Here is a 21,974-nt window from a genome sequence, read left to right as displayed (position 1 = left end):
ATTTGCAAACATTTATCCTTTTCATAACCTTGTACTAAACTCTGGGGGCATAAGAAATATCTTTATTCCTCTCAAGTATTATCAAGGTTAAAGTGCACTGTTTATATTTCAGCCAAGAATTTTTTTTTTTCAAAATCAAGGGGGAAATGGACACAGAGTTGAAGGAATAATGATATTCAGATCATCAGCTTTTTTTTTTTTTTATCTTGCTGTAGATCGTCCACTCAGTAATTTACCCTTGGACATTTTTAGTCTCAGGTCAGACTTCCTTCTGCCATTTGGCATTCTCCCAGGCACCATCCTTTTCCATCAGTCAGTGTAAACATTAGCCAAGCATAATTAGGAAGGTAAATCTGCTGTAGAAATGATCATGATTTCATTTAGATTTAGCCAATGTTAAACAATGGATAGTCAGTTAATTTTCTTTTCCTGGAAATTTAAAAACAAATAACAGACTCATCATCTAGACACATCTAAACTATCTAAGTCATCCACTGCAGCTTGTTTTTCTGATGATAATCCTTTCAGTTATGTTTTCATTTCAATACTAAGAAATGAGTCTTTGGGTAGGAAGATGGAAGGAGCACAGAGAATGAAGGGAAAAGTAGAAAAGGACAGCAATAGAGACCACCATGTATCATAAGACTATTATATAATTTAGGTATTTCAGCTGCAAACAAAATTCACTACTTACACTGGTTTGCAGAACTGACAGTCTGTTTTGCCAGAATGATCAACATTAGCAAGCAGCATCCTACTGTTCAGCTGTAGATTTAGTCTGGAGTCATAGAAGAGGATAATATGCTTACGAATAGCACCTCTCAGAGTGTGAAGTGCACCTCCTGGGCTGGCAATCTAACCCGGGTTCTGGCAGGGTCCCAAGCAAGGTGAAGGAAAAGGGGGGAGAAATGAATGAATAATATTTCCTCTTTTACTTAAGATTTGCCAAAACTAGAACCTGGCATTGAATACTCATAGCTGAAATATTCCATAGATAGTTCCATTCATGTGCTGGATCAAAATTGATATGGCTTAGTAAAGTAGAAAAATGAGCACTGGATGTTCTACCCATATGGTAAAAGTAGGAGCCTGACAACATCTCCCTTTTCTTCTCCATCACCAACTTTTGCATGTTTCTAATGATCTGCCTTCAGAAGGGATCTGAATCTGAAATCCTAATCATTGAGTTTTTAAAAGTTCTTATGACAATGTCTTCAAGATCATGATGTAGGCTGGATGTCCCCAGACAGAGCTAATAGTAATATTCTCTTATGTATGTATATAGCTAGCCACACTCACTAACCACAATGAGTTAAGCATCTCACAGTAAATAATCCTGCTGAAATAAAAGCCTTAATTTTCTCAGCCCCAAATGAATTATAAAGATAATCCATTTACCAATTATAAATATGCCCAGCGGAAGCTATTATGGTACTGCAAATGTGTATCTTATATCCAAAAATGATGTTATTGTTATATTCTGTGATAGAGTTTTCTCTTTGGATTGTCTCTCCAGCAGTGGTAATGAGTTCACACACAGTCACTGACATGCTTTCTTTCCTTGTTGCTGATGACCAAAATCCTCATTTGTTAGATAGTTGGCCAGAATCAGGGCCATCACAGCAAAATAGTTTAAAGCTTGTAGATTATTGTTACTATCAATGTTAATTTTTTTACTACCAACAAAATTTGCATAGCTTAGAGAGTAAGGTTTTTTTTAATGTGATATCCTACTCTATAAAGCAAGTAAAACACAGTGTGTACATTATATCATAGGTATATTAAGTTGGTTAAGGTAAAGTATTAGTTTCAGTAAATAAAATATTATTAAAAGAAGAATGATTGTAAAGAAGAATTCCTTATATGTGAATGATGATTAAATTGAGTTATAAAGAAAATCAATGGACTCTTCCTCAAAAGACTTATGATATGAGCCCTAATTTTATTTCTTTAGACCAAAAACCTGTATAAAACTTAGAAATTAGAGAACAAAGTGAGGTACAAAGCAATGTTTAATTAAGTCACAAAAACTAAAGAAAATAAAGTTAGAGTTAACTACTCAACATTCATTTTGAAAAACAATTAACCATACAAATATATTACTATCTCTTTTGACCTCCAGCTTCAAATAATTTTAGCTTAGGTTTTTTAAGAACTCAGTGAAAAAAGTGTCTCTAAATTTAAAATATCATGTCACTGTCAGATAGTAACTTACCATTCCCAGTATTAATCAAGAGTAAATACTAATTAAAAATCAATTTAGTACCTTATTCCATGGTTTTAGATAAACAGATAAATGATAGATGACAAAAAAAGTTTCCTTGAAAACTCCAAATATAGGGTCGCCAGCCTGAGAGGTAATATTGGACTAGAATAATATAATATTATGAGGAAGGAGGGTGTGGATAAGGTGATCTCCTGAAGAGATCTTCCAGCTCTTGACTATATATTTGGATAATAATCAATAGAAGAAAATGTATTATCTTTTTAAATTGACATTATTATTTCCCTCTCCTCCCATTGACAAGACATGTGCTTTGAAGTAGTATGATGTAGTAGATGAAAGCAAGGAATCTGTAGTCAGAAAATACAGCCTTTCCTCTTTCATTTAGAAATGTACTTTCTTTATAATTATAATGGAAATAATAATGAGACTTTCTCCCACATTCCTCACATGGCAAGTGTCAAATGATATAGAAATATAAGACAGTCTGAAAAACCGTAAGTCCTAAAGGCTAAAGCTGAACATTTATTTAGTTGGTTTTTCTAATTTTCATAATATAAACACTAAATCAGACCTTATTGAAATTGAGGAAATGCATCTTTCTCAATAGATGTCCATGATTTAGAAATTCAATCTGATGTTGAAAGAGTTTAGAATTATTTAAGACTAAGGAACAAAAATACAATATCTATAATTAAAAACTCAGTAGGTAAGTTTATCATCAGAAGACAGGGTTAAAAGAGAAAAAATATTCCAATTAAAGCTTAGGTTAAAAAAAAAGAGTAAAGGGAGGAAATCATAAATATATGGGAAGCATGCTCAGAAGTTCTAATAACATGTTTGCAATTAGAGTTCTAAAACAAGAGAAGAAAGAAAAGGAAACAGAAGAAATATTGGAAGACATAATTGCTGGGAATATTCCAAGAACATCAAGAGGCTCAGTGAACCTGAAGCAGGATTAAGAAAAAAAGCATTCATAGTCATATCCTTGTCAAATGCTAGAAATCAAAGATAAAGAGAAACATCTCCAAAACAGAAAATTCTTCAAGGAGCCTGCAAAAGAAAGAGTAGCATTAAGGCTGGTAACTGACTTTTTGTCAGAAACTATGAACTCCAAAGAATAATGGAACATCTTTAAAATGCAGAAAGAAAAATCCATCAAGTTAAAATTTTACACCAAGCAAAATACATCTTTTTAAAAATAAAGGTAAAATATTTTGCATAAAAATGAAGATATGCAATGAATAACCAGCAGTCATGTTACCTAAAAAGTGTTTTTTAAGGTAACAGAAGATAATTCCAGATAGAAATACATATGATAAGTAGAAATAGAGCACTAGGAAGAATTTTGTTGCATGAATACAGGGTGTTTAGAACTTCTTCAGCCATCCAACAGACACAAAAGATATATTCCTGATAAAGAGTATGGTCAAGCCAAAAGACAGACGTCCTTAAGGTATTGTTGAACTACCAAACCATTCTGGAATTAATTTTTTTTACAGGATTTTATTTATTCGTGAGAGACACAGAGCGAGCGCGAGAGAGAGGCAGAGAGAGAAGCAGGCTCCATGCGGGGAGCCCGACGTGGGACTCGATCCCAGGACCCCAGTATCACACCCCGGGCCAAAGGCGGAGCTAAACTGCCAAGCCACCCAGGCTTGCCCTGGAATTAATTATTAAAGAATTCTTAAGTTATATAATAAATTTCTTATTGTTTAATAAAATATATTTTTTCTTTGAAAAAGCTAGCAATTTTTGCCTCTAACACTATGGCATGTTAGATGCTCTGAGAGATATTCCTTTGGCAGAAAGAATATATTCTGGATAGGACATACTCTTTGTTGCATTGCTTTTCTTGCAGGGAGTATGTGAAGCCTCCAAGGAACACTTTCCTCTCCTTCCTCCCAAAATAATCACCTGTCAGTCAATGGGTTAGGGTTGTCCTGTGGGTGCATGTTAGTATCACCACTGTTTTGTGGATAATGAGATGTGGTACAATGTTAAGGTGGAATAACTAAGCCTGGGACTCTGTGCTAACCAAGACCAAGAAGAAAGGCTAAAGGAAAGTCTTCTGTGGAGGAAAACTATTCTAATTTAGATCCATATGATTCCCACAGGTTAAAATTAAGCAATGAGCTTATGAATTTTTAAAAATCACCAAGCATTTAAATATGCAAACTACCATATGTAAAAGTTAGAAGAAGTTGTAAACAACAGAACTGGCTACCCAAGAAGGCTGCAGATACAGGAAATACAACATGATGACACGTAAGAAAAGTTTTTTATAAAATGCATAATAATAAATATGAGCAAATAACAAGAAATTATCCAAGTGAACAGGTAGACTTGAAAAACAATGAAATATATATATATATATATATATATATATATATATATATATATATATAAAACTTTTAAATTAAAAAAAGTTAATGGACAGAATAAGCAGCAGATCATGCACTGGTGTACATAAACTAAGAGCAATCTGATAAAAATGTCCACAAAGTAGCACAGTGAGATAACAAAATATAAAATATTAGGAGAATAAGAAATATGAAGGGTAAAATGAGGATATAACTGATCAGAGACACAAGAGGCAAGAATGGGAGAATAGAAGGAAAGGCAATATTTGAAAAGTTAATTGCTAAAAGTTTTCCAGAACTAATACAAATATGGGTTCATGGATCCAGGAAGCATACAGTATCCCCCACAAGATAAATAAAAATAAATTCATATCTACCACATAGTAGTAAAATTACAGAGCACCACAGATCTTTAAGGGAGCAGGAGATAAAATTCATATCACCTACAAAGAAAGGACAATTCAAATGACAGAGATTTCTCAGCAGTAGCAATGGAATCCAGAAAACAATAAAATATCTTAAAAGATGTTGAAAAAGTAGCTTAGCCTAACTGAACTACTATAACAAAATACCATAGACTGAGTGGCTTAAATAACAGACATTTATTTATTACAATTATAGAGGCTTGGAAATCAGTATTCTGCAAGTTTCACTATGGCATGTCTTAGTGTTGACCTGTTTTTGTTGATTTTGAGAGGAGTTTTCTGTGCCTCTTGGACTTGAGTGCACATTCCCTTCACCGGATTAGGGGAGTTCTCGGCTATAATTTGTTCAAATAAACCATCTGCCCCCTTTTCTCCCACTCTTCTCCTTCTGGGCTCCTATGATACAGATATTATTGCACTTTGTGGAATCTCTGAGTTCCTTAAGTCTATATTCGTGATCTAATAGTTTTCTTTCCCTCTTCTTTTCAGATTATTTTCCATAATTTTATCTTCTATATTACCTACTTATTCCTCTACTTCTTCCATCTTTGTTGTGATTACATCCTGTTGATTTTGCATTTCAGTTCTAGCATTTTTATTTGGCCTGACTAGTGTTTAGGTCATCTATCTTTACAACAAGAGCTTCTCTGGTGTCTTCTATTCTTCTTTCAAATCCAGCTAGTATTCTCATGACTGTTGCTCTAAATTCTTATTCAGATATATTGCTTATATCTGTTTTGAGCAAATCCCTGGCTGTGATTTCTTCTTGAGCTTTCTTTTGGGAGAATTGCCCCCAACTTGTTATTATGTCTAGATTTCCATCTTTCCTATATTATGAAAGCTTGTTATGTTTCCTGCTCCTGAGAGTAATACTTTATTAAGAAGGGGGTCATACACTGTCCAAGGCCCAACATCTCAGAATTGCTTCTGGTATATAATGTGTGCACTCTGCTGTTGTTTTGGCTGCTTTTTCCCACAGGTCCATCCTCTGCAGAGTCCTTCCTTGCTTGCAAGGGGGAGTGTTTGGACCTTTAACTAGGTGTGCTTTGATGTATTTGTTAAGCCTGATTTGAAAAAAAAAAAAAAAAAGCTTTATCTAAGAAATGAAAAAAGGAAAAGGAACAAAAAAGGAAACAGTCAAAAAAACTATTAGCTTCCTTCGAAAGAAAGAAAGAAAGAAAGAAAGAAAGAAAGAAAGAAAGAAGAAAGAAAGAAAAGAGAAAAGGGGGGAGGGTACACAGGAGAGAAGCCTGGTGTAAAAGAAGAGAAAAGGAAACAAACAAATGAACAAATGAACAAAAACAGTCAGATCTTCCCTTCTAAAGATGCCCCTGCTGGGCATAGAGGAATAAAGGACTCCAGCTTCCACTGGAGGTGCTGTCTTTCTCTCTGAAGTCTGACTGTGCTGGGGGAGCAGGGGTAGTGGTGTGAAGTGGGGTGAAAGATGGCATCACCCCACCCTCTCATCCCCAGTGAGGGTAACTTTCAGCTACCACTGTTCAGGAGGTCCTCATAGAAAAGTGAACAACCTCCCCTCCTGTGTCCTAGGCCCTTGTCAGATCTCCACCCTTAATCTATCTATGCCTCAGCCATTGGCACAGCTGGCACTACAGTTCTCCTATTTTATCTATGGATGGCAGCTGGGATTCAAAACTCCAAATCTTAAAACACCTGGCAAGGCACAGACCCACTATCCTCCCCTAAAGGAGAGCCTCGCAGTGTTGTGTCAGCACCATTCCATCCCAGAAAAGCAGTCACACAGCCACAGAACTGCCTGGAATCTATGGTGAAGTGCAGAGAAAGGCTGCAATCAGATTATCTGCCGTCTGCTAGCACCTCTGTCCCTGGCTCAATGGTGTCCAACAGGACCTTTGTCCTTGGAGACGCAGTACTCCTGGAAGAGGGACATTCATTCTCTCCCAGAGCAACCCAGGTGATCCTCACACCACAGCAGCTTGTGTGAATCCTATATGCTGCTTTCTCTCCTGTTCTATACCTCTCTCCTTGACTTCTCTCCACAAAAAGATCTCCCTCTCCTTTGCTGCATGTGGCTTTTCGCTCCTCAAATTCACAACTCCAAACCTTACATCTGCCATGTTCTCTCACTCCAATTGTGCAGATTGTTTTCTTAACCTTTAGATCGATTTCCTAGTTGTTCAAAATAACTTCATGTTGATCTGTGTTTATCTAGCCCATGGTCCCCCTACTTTCTGCCATCTTAACTCCTCCTCTGGTAGCTGGGAAATCTGATATTAGGTTGCCAGGATGGTTGGGTTCTGGTGAGAATCCTCTTCCTTGCTTATAGATGACTGCCTTCTCGCTGTGTCTTCATGTGGCAGAGAGGGAAAGCTCTAGTATTTCTTCTTCTTGTAAGAGCACTAATGCCATCATGTGAGGCATCCTTATGACCTCATCTAAACCTAATTATCCCCCAAAGTACCCCCCTCCTTATACTATTTCACACTGGGGGTTAAGACTACAACATATAAATTGGGGGAGGGGGGACAAAAATATTCAATCCATAACAACAGATATCAACCTTGAATTTTTTACCTAAATTCTCTAATTAAGCTAAATACACTCAGAGATAAATAAAAAATGAGAGTTTACCACTAAAAAATTTATACCACAGGAATTTAGTACTTTTGAAGATTTTATTTTTAAGTAATCTCTAGTCCTAATGTGGGGCTTGAACTCATGACCCTAGCTCATGAGTTGCATGCTCCACGAACTGAGCCAGCCACGTGCCCCTCATTAATTTAACTATTTTTGAAAGAGGAAAATGACTCCAGAATATTTTAGGATTAAAGAAGAATGATAACAAATAAAATTATAAACATATGAAAATCTAACAAATATTTACATAACAGAATGTTAATAATATCTAAGTTATAAGGCTGGACAAGAGCAAAACTAAAGTGTCTTTCTCTCTGAAGTCTGACTATGCTGGGGGAGCAGGGGTGGTGGTGTGGAGTGGGGTGAAAGATGGCATCACCCCACCCTCTCATCCCCAGGGAGGGTAACTTAGTGTAACAATTACATTCAATTTAGAAAGGATGATCAAATTTAAAGTGTTGTAAAGCCCTGATACTAAAAATGTGGTCTATTGATTGCCAACATCAGCATCACCTGTAACTTTCTGTGACATTCAGACTCTCAAGCCACTTTACCAAGATTCCCAGGTAATTACATTCACACTAAAGTTTAAAAACTGTTTAAAGTTCTATAATTGTTTATAGAGGATGATTAAAATATTGTACAAATGCAAATTTAATTTAGTTTATATATGATAAAATGTCAAGGGTAATCACCTAAAAATTAAAAAAAAAATGAAATTAAAAAAAAAACACTGAAGCCTTCGTCTCATTCTAGAGATTGTGATTAAATTGGCCATTGGTATGGGGCTGGGATCATGATTTTTGAAAGTTCCTCCAGATACCTGTGACGTATAGTCAAAAGTGAGACCCAGTGCACCAAGTAACTGAACTAACATAAATATTTTCTTAGTATCTGAAACTTGGTGGGGCTAAATATAAAATAAATACTCTTCAATATGTCCTAAAGAAAACAAGGTATATCCAACTAAATAACAAATGCTTGTGCTTAAGAAGGAGTAACTTTTCTGTCTTGAATAATGGTTGAGTAATATCTTTTCTTTTCACTATGGAAAAAAGAACTTACCTCCTGAATAGAAGGATGGGAGTTCTGGAAGGCTAGTAATATTGAAGTAAAGTAGAATAACTTTTTGCATACTTAGAGGTCTGGTGTTTTAGGGTTTAATAGCACCTTATTGACTATACAGTTTTCTGAATCTGACTATATCTTACTTTTACCAGCATATTGTACATTTTCATATATTTTTATGTTACTAATTAGTGTGCTTCCACTTCAGCCTGAAGAATTCCTTTCAGCATTCCTTTTAAGGTAGGTTTAGTGATGATGAATTTCCTCAGCTTCTGTTTTTGGGAAAGTCTTTATGTTTCCTTTATTACTGAAGGACAGCCCTGCTGGGTAAAGCAGTCTGGATGGCAATTTTTTTTTCAGCTCTTTGAATATATCATCCCACTCTTTCTTGGTCTGCAAATTTTCTGCTGAGAAATTTGTTGATAGCCTTGTGGGAGTTCTCTTGCTGCTTTTAAAATTCTCTGTCTCTGATTTTAGACAGTTTCATTACCATGTGTCTTGAAGAAGAGTATTTTAGATTGAAATTATGGAGTGACCTATTAGCTTCATGAACTTGGATGTCTTAATATCGTTCCAGGTTTGGGAAGTTCTCAGCCATTATTTCTTTAAGCAGCTCTCTGTCCCCTTCTCCCTCTCTTCTCTTTCTAGGACTCCAATAATATATAGTTTCTCTTAATGGTGTCTCATAACTCTCAAAGAAAAATTCTTTTTTATTTTATTTATTTTTCTGCTCCTCTGACCGAATAGTTTTAAATGATCTGTCTTTAAACTCACTGTGTCTTCTTCTGCTCTGTCTGGTCTGATGATGAAACTCCCTACTGAAATATATATATATATATATATATATATATATATATATATATATATATATATATACACACACACACACACACAGATAGAGAGAGAGAGAGAGAGAGCATGAGCAAGTGGGACGGGCAGAGGGAGAGAGAGAATCTTAAGCAGGCTCCACACCCAGCACAGAGCCAGACATGGTGCTCCATCTCATGATTCTGAGATCATGATCTGAGCCAAAATCAAAAGTCAGATGCTTAACTGACTGAGCCACTTAGATGCCCTCCTACTAAAACCTTGAGTTCAGTCATTGTATTTTGAGCTCCAAAATTTCTGTTTAGGCCTTTTTAAATGTTTTCTTTCTCTTTATTAAACTTCTTTTTTTGTTCTTGTATTGTTTGCCTGATTTCATTAAGCTGTGTATCTATAAGACCATCTCTCTGAGAACTTTTAGAACAATTATTTTTAATTCTTTGTCAGGCAATTCATGTATCTCCATTTCTTTGGAATCAGTTACTTGAAGTTTATTGTGCTTTGGTAGTGTCATATTTCTTGATTCCTCATGATTCCTGTAGACTTGTGTAGGTGTCTGCACATTTGGAGAACCAGTCATTTCTTCTAGACATTATAGGCTAACTTTGGTATGGAAATACATTCACCTTTCAACTATAGGTGGGAGCATGTTGGAGCATGCTGTTACCCTGGGTCTAGTAGTAGAGCATCAAGTTCAGGGACATGTCGCATCTCCAGGTTTGGGGTCACGTGATGCTTCATTGGTTCAAGACACTGGAGCCCACAACAGCTGTTTAATCTTTGGCAAGGTCCTGTAGGGGGTTTCAGTGGCTATAGGGACTGTTGGGGTTTTCAATGGCACCTCAAGGTCCACTGGATAGGGACCACAGCAGGCAGCAGTGGTGGCCAGAGCCAGTGATGTGCACACACTTAGCTATGGGGACCAGCTATAGGTGCCTGTGTAGTGGCAGGTCCTGGTTGCAGACATACACATAGTGGTAGGGGCCAAGATCAGCAGCAAGGATCAGGGCCAACTGTAGGCACTGACAGCTATAGAGGCCCTGGCTATAAGTGTGTGTTTATGTGGCTACAAGATCACATCTTGAGCATGTGACCAACACCGGAACCAGTGTCAGGAGTTGGAACAGGAAACTGTAGGTACATAGCTAAAGAAGCTAGCTCAAGTGAGCCCATTGGTACAGGTCAGTGACTGGAGATAGAGTTGGATCTAGACTCACAAGTAGCTATGGGGGCCCTGGCTATTGACATGCACTCCTGTTCCTACAGGATCTCTCCACTAGCATGCACACAGCATTGAAGGCCAGTGACAGGGGTGAGCCAGGGGTATGCAGGTGCACAGCTAGGAGGGCTAGTTGAAGGTGAGCCCAGTAGTACAGGCCAGTAACTGGAGATAGGGCCAAATTTGGGTGGACAAGCAACTATGGGAGCCTTGGTTATTGGCATGCACTCTGTGGCTGTAGGATTTCTCCAAAGTGACATGACAATAGTAGCCATGGTGAGTCAGGCTGGCAGTATGCAACTGTACAGCCTAGCCTCAAGCATACACATGGCAGTGGAAGTCAGCATCTGGGCCAACATATTGCATTCACATAGCCACAGAGGCCTGAGCCAGCTGCCAGTGTGCATCTCAGACTCCAGTTGGGGTAAGAGGGATGAGATAGTGTGGAAAGAATCAGGTAGCTGATATTGGTAAAGAATACATATGGGGCAAAAAACAGTGAAATCTGCTGGGGGTCTGTGGCAGCCTTACTAGCCATTGGTTTCTTCAGTGGTGAAAGCTGCTCTGCAGAGCAGGTCACTGAAAACCATGGCCACTCCCACTGCATGAATAATACTGTACCTCTGATCTTCTTCCTTGTTCCTGGCCATCTCTATATGTTTCAGCTTGGCCAGGTTCTGGGTGGGGTGAAACCAAAGGAGATCCTTCATGTGATGATCCAAAAGGCTGGGGATGCTGGTTAATCACCACTCTCCCTTTCCTGACAAGGGGAATTCCCTCTAGCTGATAGTTCCCTCTTGGTGCTGAGCTGGTCGATGGGATGATGCAGGCAAAATGAAGCTGTTCTTCCTCTTCTCATTATGCAGTTATTCTCAGGTGTTTTATTCCACTATCTTGCTGAAATTTCTTATATAGACACATGAGCCCACCCAGAGCTGTTTTTGCTGTGGATAGCTGTATAATTGTTGATCTTTGAGGGAAGGGGGATGGAAGCTAGGCTTTCCTACTTTACCAACTTGGTTATATCACTCCAAATATTTCTAAATATAGTCACTGTTGATAAGGAGTTCTCTGGGCAAGCTTTCATTACTAAATGGTTGCTCATAATATTCTCTGAAGCAGCACTATCCAGTAGAATTTTCCACAAAGGGAAATCTGCTACCCATGTGTGTGTACTGAGCATTTGAAAAGTGGTTACTACAACTGAGGCACTGAATTTTTAATTTTAATTAATTTTAATACATTTAAACTTAAATAGCCACAGGTGGCTAGTGGCTACCATATTGTTCAGTGCAGTTCTACAGTCTGGCTACTCAAGGTACATTATCAAAGTTCACCAGTATCACTATCACCTAGGAGCTTATTAGAATCTTGGACCCCACATCAACTGAATTAGACAATACATTCTACATGATCCCTGTGATAATTCATATATATATTGAAGTCAATTAGGCCTGTTTGGGAGATTTTGCTTTTTAAATGAGGCTACATTAATTGGCTGGAGTTTTGGTTGTTTGTTTTGTTTTGTTTTAATGTTTTCTCATTCTGAAAGAATAAATCAAATGACTGTCTAGGCCTGAATCCAAGGAGTATAAGACCTTAAACATACCATGTCTTTGTGTCCCAGTTTCCATATATCTCACATACAAATCTCAGTTCCATAGCAACCTATGTCACAAGATTGTATATGGGATTTTTTTTAGCACCCTGCAATTATAAAGTATAATTTGCAATAGGGAATAAGCATAATTTGAACTAGATAATGTTATCCCTGGAAGAGGCTATACAAACAACATTTAATAACCGAGAAAAGTCAGGCCTTCAAAGTTCATTTTCCCTGATTTCACCCTTCCAGGCATCTCTTGTTGTCTCATGCCCCCAAGCCCACCTCTACTCCTTCAAATGCCCCTTTACCAGATAGACCAACATATGGGCAACATGCAGACAGCTATAGATCAACAACTTGCTTTTCCCAGTGGGTTGTAATTGGCTGTTCAGGGCCATGTGTCTGTGACATTGCATGTGTTCTCCTTACCCAGAATTTTCTTTCTTGCCCTGACTGGCAAAATTCAACTCATATTTCAGTATGCTGGTCATTCTTTTGTCTCTGCCCCTAAGCAAAGAAAATGAATCCCTGCCTCTTCTAGAGCTTTATGATAACCCATATCTACTGCCATATGGCATGTATCACATAATAATGTAGAGGTTTATTTATCTGTCTCTCCCCCTCACTACACTATTAGCTCCTCGAAGAAAGAGAAACTACATCTAATTAAACTTTATAACCTTTGGGACCAGTACAATATTGACATATAGTTAGAGTTCAATGAATATACAATGAAATAAAAAGAATGGATGTTTCTCCAAGGTCATATGGCTTTGGTAAGAGCTGGAAAAGGAACCTAGATTTTCCAATTCCTCTCCAGGCCAGTGTACTTTCTACTACATCCTATAGCATGTTTTGGCACAGATAACAATCTTCAAATATTTGAAGCAACAGTTTAGAAAGAGAATTCCGTTTTCCAAAGGGATATAGGTCAAAAGAAGAACAGAGCAATGACACCTTAAAATTCATCCAGTTTATCAGAGGCTCCCTAAGAGATTGTGTGTCCCTTATATACCTGGCGAAATTAAGCAATGAAAATCCAAAAACAAGATCAGGAAAGAAACAAAAACAGAAAATTTGTATTTAGAAATACCAATTTATACCAATTAGACTTTGTGAAAAGATGACAGGCAGTTCTACATAGTCACTGCAATGAGGAAAGTACAAATTTCATCTGCTGTTCTGACTATTAAAGTGCATTATGCTGACACACGTAGAGGTTATCCAGGTAAATGGCCAATAATAATTGAGATGAGCATGTGAGCAAGATTGATTGAGGGAGAGAAGGAAACACACAAAGATGGAAGGAATGTATGCAGGTGGTAAGAGAGGGCAGAGGGACAGAAGGAAGGAGCTTGGATAAATAGCTGAAGATTTTAAAATTTACTTAATGGCAAAACTGATTTAATATTTACATATGAACAAAGGGCACCTAGTCCCCACCCCCCTTCTTTTATCAACTATGAAGGGTTCTCTTCCTTCTATTCTTATTTCCTTATATTTGAGTGATTCTGTTAAGAATAGGTGAAGACAGTGAGTAACCAAGCAGACATTCACACATTCTAAAATACTTCTCAACTCTGTTTCAGTTTTCTATTGCTGCGTAACAAATTACTACAAACCTAATGGCTTAGAATGACACTAATTTGATATCTTACAGTTCTGCAAGTCAGAATTCTAACACAGATCTCACTGGAATAAAATCAAGGTGTCAACAGCACTGTGCCCTTTTTTAGAGATTTTATGTGAGAGAATCCATTTGCTACACATTTGAGTTGTTGGCAGAATTCAGTTCCTTACATTTGCAGGACTGGGGTCCCCATTTTCTTGCTGTCAGCTGAGGTCTGTTTTCAGGTTCTAGAAGGAGCCTCCATTCCTTGGATCATGGTCCACTTCCTCTATCTTCAAAGCCAGCATTAGTGGGTCAGCCCATCTCACACTTCAAATCTCTCCTACCTTTTCTTCTCATTGCATCTGTCTTCCTTCTGCCTCTTGCATCCTTTGTTAAGGACACTTGTGCTTACACTAGATTCACCCAGATCCAGCTACTCTAGAATTATCTCTTAAAGTTCATAACCTTAATTCTATCAAGTACCTTTTGACGTGTAATATACCATTCAAAGGTTCTAGAAATTAGGACATGCAAATCCTTGGGGCCATTAGTCTGCCAATTACGCTTTCCTTCATTAGACAGATGCACATCCAGAAAGGCACATGGTTCTTCCTGCTAGAAAGACATCAGCTGGACAACAACTTCAGACAAGATTAAGGGTGAATTCAACAGTAGTGGGTGCACATGCCACCAAAATACATCAGGCATTCATTCATATAGTCACTTAACAAAATGTATTAAATACCTACTGTGGACCAAAATCATATGGTGAGTATTGAAATATAAGTTGTTCAAGTCCTAGTCTCTGCCCTGCAGAAGTTGACAGTGAGGTGACAGGCAGGAAAGTCAAGCAACTACAATGTCATATGGTAAGTGAGTGGTAAAGGTGTATATGAGGGCAGAAAGGAGGAAGAAACTACATAGAGAAGGGATTCAGAGGAGGCTTCTAGAAGGAAGTACAGCCTATTATTATAGAGATGTTGCACACAAAAGTTGTGAGTTGTCTGGTATGATGAAGTCTGGGACATATTTGGGAAAGTGATGGGGGATGGGCAGGGGAGGAAGAAGGAGACAGTTCCCCAACCTCATATATGTGCATCAGAGTAAAGAGTCTGGATAGTATCTCAAAGGCAATGAGAATCCATAAAAGAATTTAAGTAGACATATAATCAGATTTTCTTGTTTAAAAGATCACTCATGAAGCAGATAGGGAAGAACTAAAACAGAAAATTTGAAAATAATTTCCAACCTATTCATTCAGGGGGGAAAGATATCTATACAGACATGTATAAAATGAAGACATAGGAGCAGGTATAAAAAGCTGTTAGAAGCTATTTCCTTTTTCAGTCTCCATTTGTGAATTCTTCGCGGTAATTGTACAGGAACAATCCGAGTACATTTTCTTTTCTCAGATAAACTGTTGTGGCCATGTTTCAAGGAGATCTCAAACTCCTTCACTACCCATCAACACAGGATCTCCTTCCCCACACACTCATCTCTGCTTTCTTCAAAGCACTACCTTCCCTTCCCATAGGTTTACTCAATTTCCTGGTAAATGATACCATATTTTAAATCCAGTAAAAGATATTTCTATTTAAAGAAATCCTACACTTTCATAACATATTTTCTGAATATAAAAGTAATATGTTTTATATATATATATAGTCTAAATTTTGGAACACTATAAAGTTTTGATGTAAATTCCTTAATCTTTTTTTTAAGATTTATTTATTTACTTGAAAGAGAGAGAGCATGGGGTACAGAGTACAGGGGAGGGGTTCAGGGAGAAGGGAGAAGGAGAACCAGACTCCCCACTGAGCAGGCAGCCTGAATCAGGCTCAATCCCAGGACACCATGACATGACCTGAGCCAAAGGTAGATGCTTAACCAACTGAGCCACCCAGGTGCCCCATTTTAATCTTTTTTCTATAAGAAAAAATTATGCTCTAATGCTTTTTTACCTTCTTTTTCTTTTCTTTATGTAATATATTAGGAGAATTATTCTGCCCTTAAATATTATTCTAAAATATTGTTTTAATGTCTATATAGAAGCTTACCATATGAAAGCATCATAACTTACCTAACAATTTTCCAGTCTCCAAATATTGGTTCTTTTTTCTTTTCTTTTGTTTTTTTTTTTGATAGTATAATTAATATCACAATAAAACTATTCTAAGCACCTGTGATTTTCTGAACATAAATAGACTCATTTTGAATTCTTTTTCTTTCACATGTATCCAGAATTTAATTTTTTTAACTCATTAATGTATATCTGGAGCCAACTGTTTGATACTCCCCTCTCAAGAAAAGCAAAGGAAAAATGACATGTAAATACTGCCACAATTCTTTTTGGTGAAAGGATAGCCAGGACATAGGCAATGACTGAAATCTGCAGGAGGAGAATTGTTTTAGAACAAGGGATTAGCAATACAGAGAGGGATACAAATGTTTATTAAGCACCTACCACAGAACAGCCTCTATCCTGAGCACTAGGATATAGCCATAGCAAGGCAGACACAGTCTCACCCTCCGGAGTTCAGTCTAACCAGGTAGAAGCACTTAGGGAAATGACACTGGAGAATGATGTTAAAACCAATGCAAAAATTGCACCTATAAATAATTTTTTCAGGGCTACTGATTTTTAAGCCTCATTGTCTACTATTAATCCTCATCCTTCACAAATATTAATCAAAGTTACCTGCACATCTATACTAGTTTCTTTCATTAGGTCTTAGACCCTTATGCATCAGAGAACATTTTGCCTTCGTTAGGACTATAATATCTTGTCTTGAATTTTGAAAAATGGCTCCTTTCTCTGATAGAAGGTCATTCAGCGTCTATTAGCCATACCCTAGTAGTATTTTTAGATCCTGGTTTGCAGGATCAGTGTTTGGGGAACATAGAACTCTTAGCCCCAGAGTCTGCATCTTCCAGGCAACCGCAATCTTCTATTTGTCTTTTTAAAGGTTCCAGAATTCATGCTTCTTGGTATAAAACATATTACGAATGAACTAGATGATCTACTTATCTTTTAAGATTTAAATGCAATCATTTCTCTCCCTCTTTGCACCAACCTAGGCACTTTTGACCTCCAAAGCATCCATCTGTAAAGAATATTTGCAAAACAAAGAAGGACAAATGGTGGGGTGGGGAGGGTGTAAACTTTTTCTGAAGTATGTGCTAAAACTTTCACTATTTAATAGATAAGAATGAATACTGCTGTTTAACTAGATCCAGCCTCTGAAATATCTAATTAAAACTGATGTGCTTATTTAGTTTCCAATTCATCACAGGTGGGCCCACATTAATGTGAAAATGAGAGTAAATTACCAGCATTTGGCAATCTCACTGAATGTCATTCACATTATTAGCTCAAACCTCAAAATGCATTATAAAATGTGGTTCACAGGTAGGGCACTGTCTCTCCACACAAAATTCTTCACTGGAGGGCTGCTGGAATTTCACTTCTGTGTAAGAAGTTCCCAATGACAAAAGTCTACCTTACTCAAAACACCTACCGATGACCCCATAGAAGGTGCACCTCAGAGAAGGTGGTAGGAAGCAAAACTCCCTCTCTTCTCACTCACAAATGTCTCCTGGGAATGACTGTATGGTTTGGCCCAACTCTCTTCTAGCTTGTCAACCAGAACTTCATATAAAATTCCGTTTATTTAACTTTACAGAGGACTTCTGCAAGGATTTTCTGCAGGACTAGCAAAAGCATCGTGGATTCTACACCGTCCCAGCAGACAGCCACATCCCTGCTGTAAGTAGGCCCTGAGACCATCATCCTTTCTCTACAAAATGTAAAGTCATCTTCCAAATAATTGATTTTTGAAAGGCTCTTTACAACCATATGTTGAAATGTATTCTGGAAATGCATAGATTAGAATCCGCAATGACAAAAGGCCAACATTCAACTTTGTTCGGTCTACACGGCATTCGTATCTCAAAATCACTTTTATTTTCCACTTTTTCTACAGCTTCCAAATCCGTTTGGGAGATAATTTATTTCATCATTAAAGCACCCACTGTTATAGGCTAATTTATAAGCAGAATAAATTATTTCAAAGGCACAGAAAGGAAGCCAAGAAAGCTCCCACTTTAAACACACACTGATACATTCATATCCCCTTTACCTGCTCTTAATGCCCAAAGCTTTAAATGGAAATTTATTTTTTTATCTCAAAGTTCTGAAAATTTTGATAGAAAATTCAGGTTTCTTGGCAAAGAATAAATAGATGATATGATGCTCAATCTCACTAGAAGTCTGGGAAGTATAAATTAAGGCAGCAATGAATTATCCATATCCAACTACCAGCTTGATCAAAGTTCACAAAAACAGGAATGTGTTGTGCTAGTGAAAAAATGGGCAACCCCCTTCTCATTCACTGGTGATGGGGATTGAACTGCTACAAACTTTTCATAAAAATAATCTAGAAAATTTTATGTTATGTGTATTCTATCACAATTTTTGAATGCAATAATGATAAATAATCTAGCAGTAGCTATTATAATTAAATATATCTAAACCCTTTGGCTCATCTCCACCTCTCCATCTTTGGGAATCTAACAAATATAAATCAGTACACTAGGACATAAGAATAAATGTCTAAAAAAAGCCACTGAATTGCAGCATTATATGTGACAGGGTGGTAGGAGGATAGCTGAATACACTGACGTATAGCTATACTATGGAAAGTTATGTTGTTTATTAGCCTGGAAAAATCCATGAAATACATAGTTAAGTGAGAAAAATGAGTGAGGTGTTATAAATAAGCAGAAACACTGTGTAGTGGTTCAGAGCACAGAATCTGGAACTAGACTGATTTTAGCCTATATGTTTAACAGTTTGACTTTAGATAAGGTTCTTAAACCCTTAGATAAGGCTCAGTATCCTCATGCATAAAATGGGTATAAAATATGAGGATGATACCATCCATATTACAGGGTTTGAGTAAACACTAGCTAAAAATGGATGTAAATAGAATAAAGAAAGCCACAAAAAGGCATTCATTCAATTAATGCTAATTTCTCTCTTCCTATGCCTCTAAAATAAATCAATTTTCAAGGTCTTCTTGACAGCCCTCACAAAGAGGAAGTCTAGAGACCGTCTATAATAACTTGACTAAAAAGAAATGAGTGCAATCTTGAGGTTAGATGTGGCTTCAAATCTCTGTTCAGCTACTTGGTGACTCTGTGACCTTGGGTTTTGAGCCTCATTCCTTACCTCCTAGTGGTTTGTGTGAGGATTAAATCAGATGCATGCATGTTCACATAGCTCTCTGGGTGTGTGTGTGTGCGTGCATGTGTGCATGTGCATGCTCATGCTCCTTGCTCCAGAAGTGGTATTCAAAATTTTAATATCTGATATTGCATAGATACTGTCTAACTGGGGATTCCTGGCTGTTGGCACCCAGTAAGCATGTTTTAATTCCTTTCTTTCTGTTGTTAATAAAACTATATGTTTGAATATTTAATATAAGCTCAATACTATGCTTTCCTTGATGGAAAAGGGTAATTCTGATTATCCTTTCCAGCTAAGTAAAAGGTAAATGATTTTTATGAAAAGGTGGTAGAACCAATTTCTACTCCTTTGCAATTGTTCCTAAAGTCAGTATCCCACATCTATCAACAAGAAAATCAAAATGAAACAAAACTCTCAAGTTCTTAATAGCAGTGTTATTTTAGCTTTAAAGTTCCCGTCATAAGATGCCACTTCAACACAAAGAGAGCAATCCAGAAACAGGAGCTATACTTTAAAATTCACAAAGGATGGGCAGGGGAATGCTAGGATCAGCATGTTGCTATTTGCAATTGGGATGACACTGGCAGCTGCAGGTAAGGAGAGGTATCATTTTCATCAAAGAGAGCAAATTGACTAGGAGCTCAGGTCTCCATACCCCTGTTTTGTCTGGGCCTGTTTCCTCATCAAAGTAAATGAGGGCACAAGGGGTCCACATTACCTGTAAGAGCCCTTCTCTCCAAACACTGAGCTTTCTGAGTGCTAACCAAATCTCTCAGGGCTCTTTCGAGAGTAAGCTTTACAGGGATGAGGACTGAGAGCAACAACATTGTGAAGTTGCAGGAAGAGAGTGTCTGGAGTCTGGCAGACCTGGATTTGAACCATTTCCAGGATGTTCAAACCATCTCTCTCCAAGGAACTGGAAGTGCTTCAGTCAGAAGGCAAAGTCTGCATTCCACGTGGGCGTAACAGAGCTCCTTAACTAAGTTAACATTAATTGAATTTGTGGTTGCTAAAAAAGAGAAACACAACACTCCAAAAAAAATACTGTTTCATTAAATTGGGAGTTATTTTTTTCTCATGTACTGAAAAGTCTAGGGCAGTTGCAATGGAATCAAACTTCTCCTATCCTCTTACCCAGTCATCCTTTGAATGAGTATGTCACCTCAAGGCCATCAGATCACTGCTAGACATCAAACCAGCACATATATATTGTGCGGAAGAAAGGCAGGATAATCAACTTACCTAGTTTGCCTAGAACTTTCTGGGTTTTAAGACTAAAAGGCCCATCCTTCTGGAACTCTGAAAATCCCAGGCAAACAAACCAAGTGAGTTGGTCACCACAAAAGCCAAAAAAAGAAACTGCCATCCGGGTCTGTCCTGCCATTTTAAGGATCTTTCCAGAAGTCCTACCCCAACAACTTCTGCTTTTTGGCCAGAATTTATTCACCTGGTGCCCATTTGCAAACAAGGCTGGGAAATGCACATGGTCATCTGACTAAATTTTGTATCCTGGTAGGAAAAGAAGAGATGGATATTGAATAGGCAGTCTCTTCTGCACTTAGCCTGGAATGGCACAGTCCATGGAACCCCATATTGTTCCTTAATCCTAAAACTGTGAGCCCAAGATCATTCTTTGAGTTTTGTTGTAAGTACTTGCCACAACGGAGGTGATAATGACTCAAGAATTTAGCAAATCAGAGCACCATTTAGTTGAGAAGAACTGGAGCAGGCTATTACAACTGTAACTGCCTGAAGGCTCCCTGTGGGCTCTAGATCTCAGAGTCTCATGTAAAATAGCCCCAGCAAAGGGATAGGAACTGGTTTCAATGACTCCTCTTCAGTGAGTGTGCATCTCTGTCTTGTATCTAAGCTCCAGCAAGCAGAAGAAGGAAGAAAGATGTACACTACTACCAGCACTGACAGGGCCCTGATTAGGGATTAAGCTTTCTCCAATCCCATCTCCACCCAACCACAGAGTGTCGTTTTGAAGAATCATTTGTGGTAAATGAAGAGAGAGGAGCTATAAGGGCAAGAAATTGGTAGAAAATAATAGGAAAGAAGTGCTATCGTTTGATGAGGGTAATAACCTTTCTAAACTAGTGTCCTACTGCATTAGATTTTCCATGAAATTATTTAAAACAGCAGGGAATCAAACATCCCCACATTATTAACCTCTAGTGTGTGCTTACTGAAGAAAATCCAAAGGATATTTATGCATCTTGTGCAGAGGTTGAACCTTAATGTCACAGACTGAAGCAACGAAGCTATGGAATCCTGCCTGTATTGTCTTTTGTCAATAACAGGAACCACAGCTGTATTTCTTGCCTGGTGAACATGCAAAATCGTTCTTCAGCCTATTGCAATAAGCAGAATGTCATCACTTTCTAGCTTTTGGCAGTTTATTACATAAAAGAATAGGTCTCATTTGCAGCTGGTCCTCCCTTTTCAGGGAGCCTTGGTTATGAGAAACACTAAAAAGTTGATACACAAACTACTGTATTTTTTGAGATTATTTCTTAAGAGGAAACATAATGGTATGAGAGCTTCACCACCACAGCCATAATATTGTTATAATAAACCATTACACCATATACACGAATGAGAACATCCAGCACAGCTCATCACATTACCTGGGAGTAAATCTGTCACATTGTGAGTCGCTGTAGAAGCGCTATGGTCAAACATGTTGAATTATAGCTAGGCTTTAGCATTAATTATAATAATTATGTTGTAACCACCATTTCATCATAAAAACTAGTTTCATTATG

General features: G+C 37.6%; 1 protein-coding gene and 1 long non-coding RNA gene across 23 annotated transcripts in view; one reads left to right on the top strand and one right to left on the bottom strand.

The window, feature by feature from the left end:
- The window catches only part of LOC144300571 (uncharacterized), a 227,658-nt gene that overhangs the window by 42,748 nt on the left and 162,936 nt on the right, over positions 1-21,974 (bottom strand). The window lies entirely within an intron of this gene.
- The window catches only part of LOC144300572 (uncharacterized), a 31,447-nt gene that overhangs the window by 5,056 nt on the left and 4,417 nt on the right, over positions 1-21,974 (top strand). Inside the window, exon 2 of the long non-coding RNA XR_013367295.1 lies at positions 17,642-17,724. This is a non-coding gene — a long non-coding RNA (uncharacterized LOC144300572). The remainder of the gene's footprint in view (positions 1-17,641; positions 17,725-21,974) is intronic.

This window comes from Canis aureus, chromosome 28 (genome assembly GCF_053574225.1).
Source record: "Canis aureus isolate CA01 chromosome 28, VMU_Caureus_v.1.0, whole genome shotgun sequence".
NCBI lineage: Eukaryota > Metazoa > Chordata > Mammalia > Carnivora > Canidae > Canis > Canis aureus.
The sequence above is the reverse complement of the archived record's forward strand: the minus strand, read 5'-3'. Positions and strand labels throughout refer to the sequence as shown.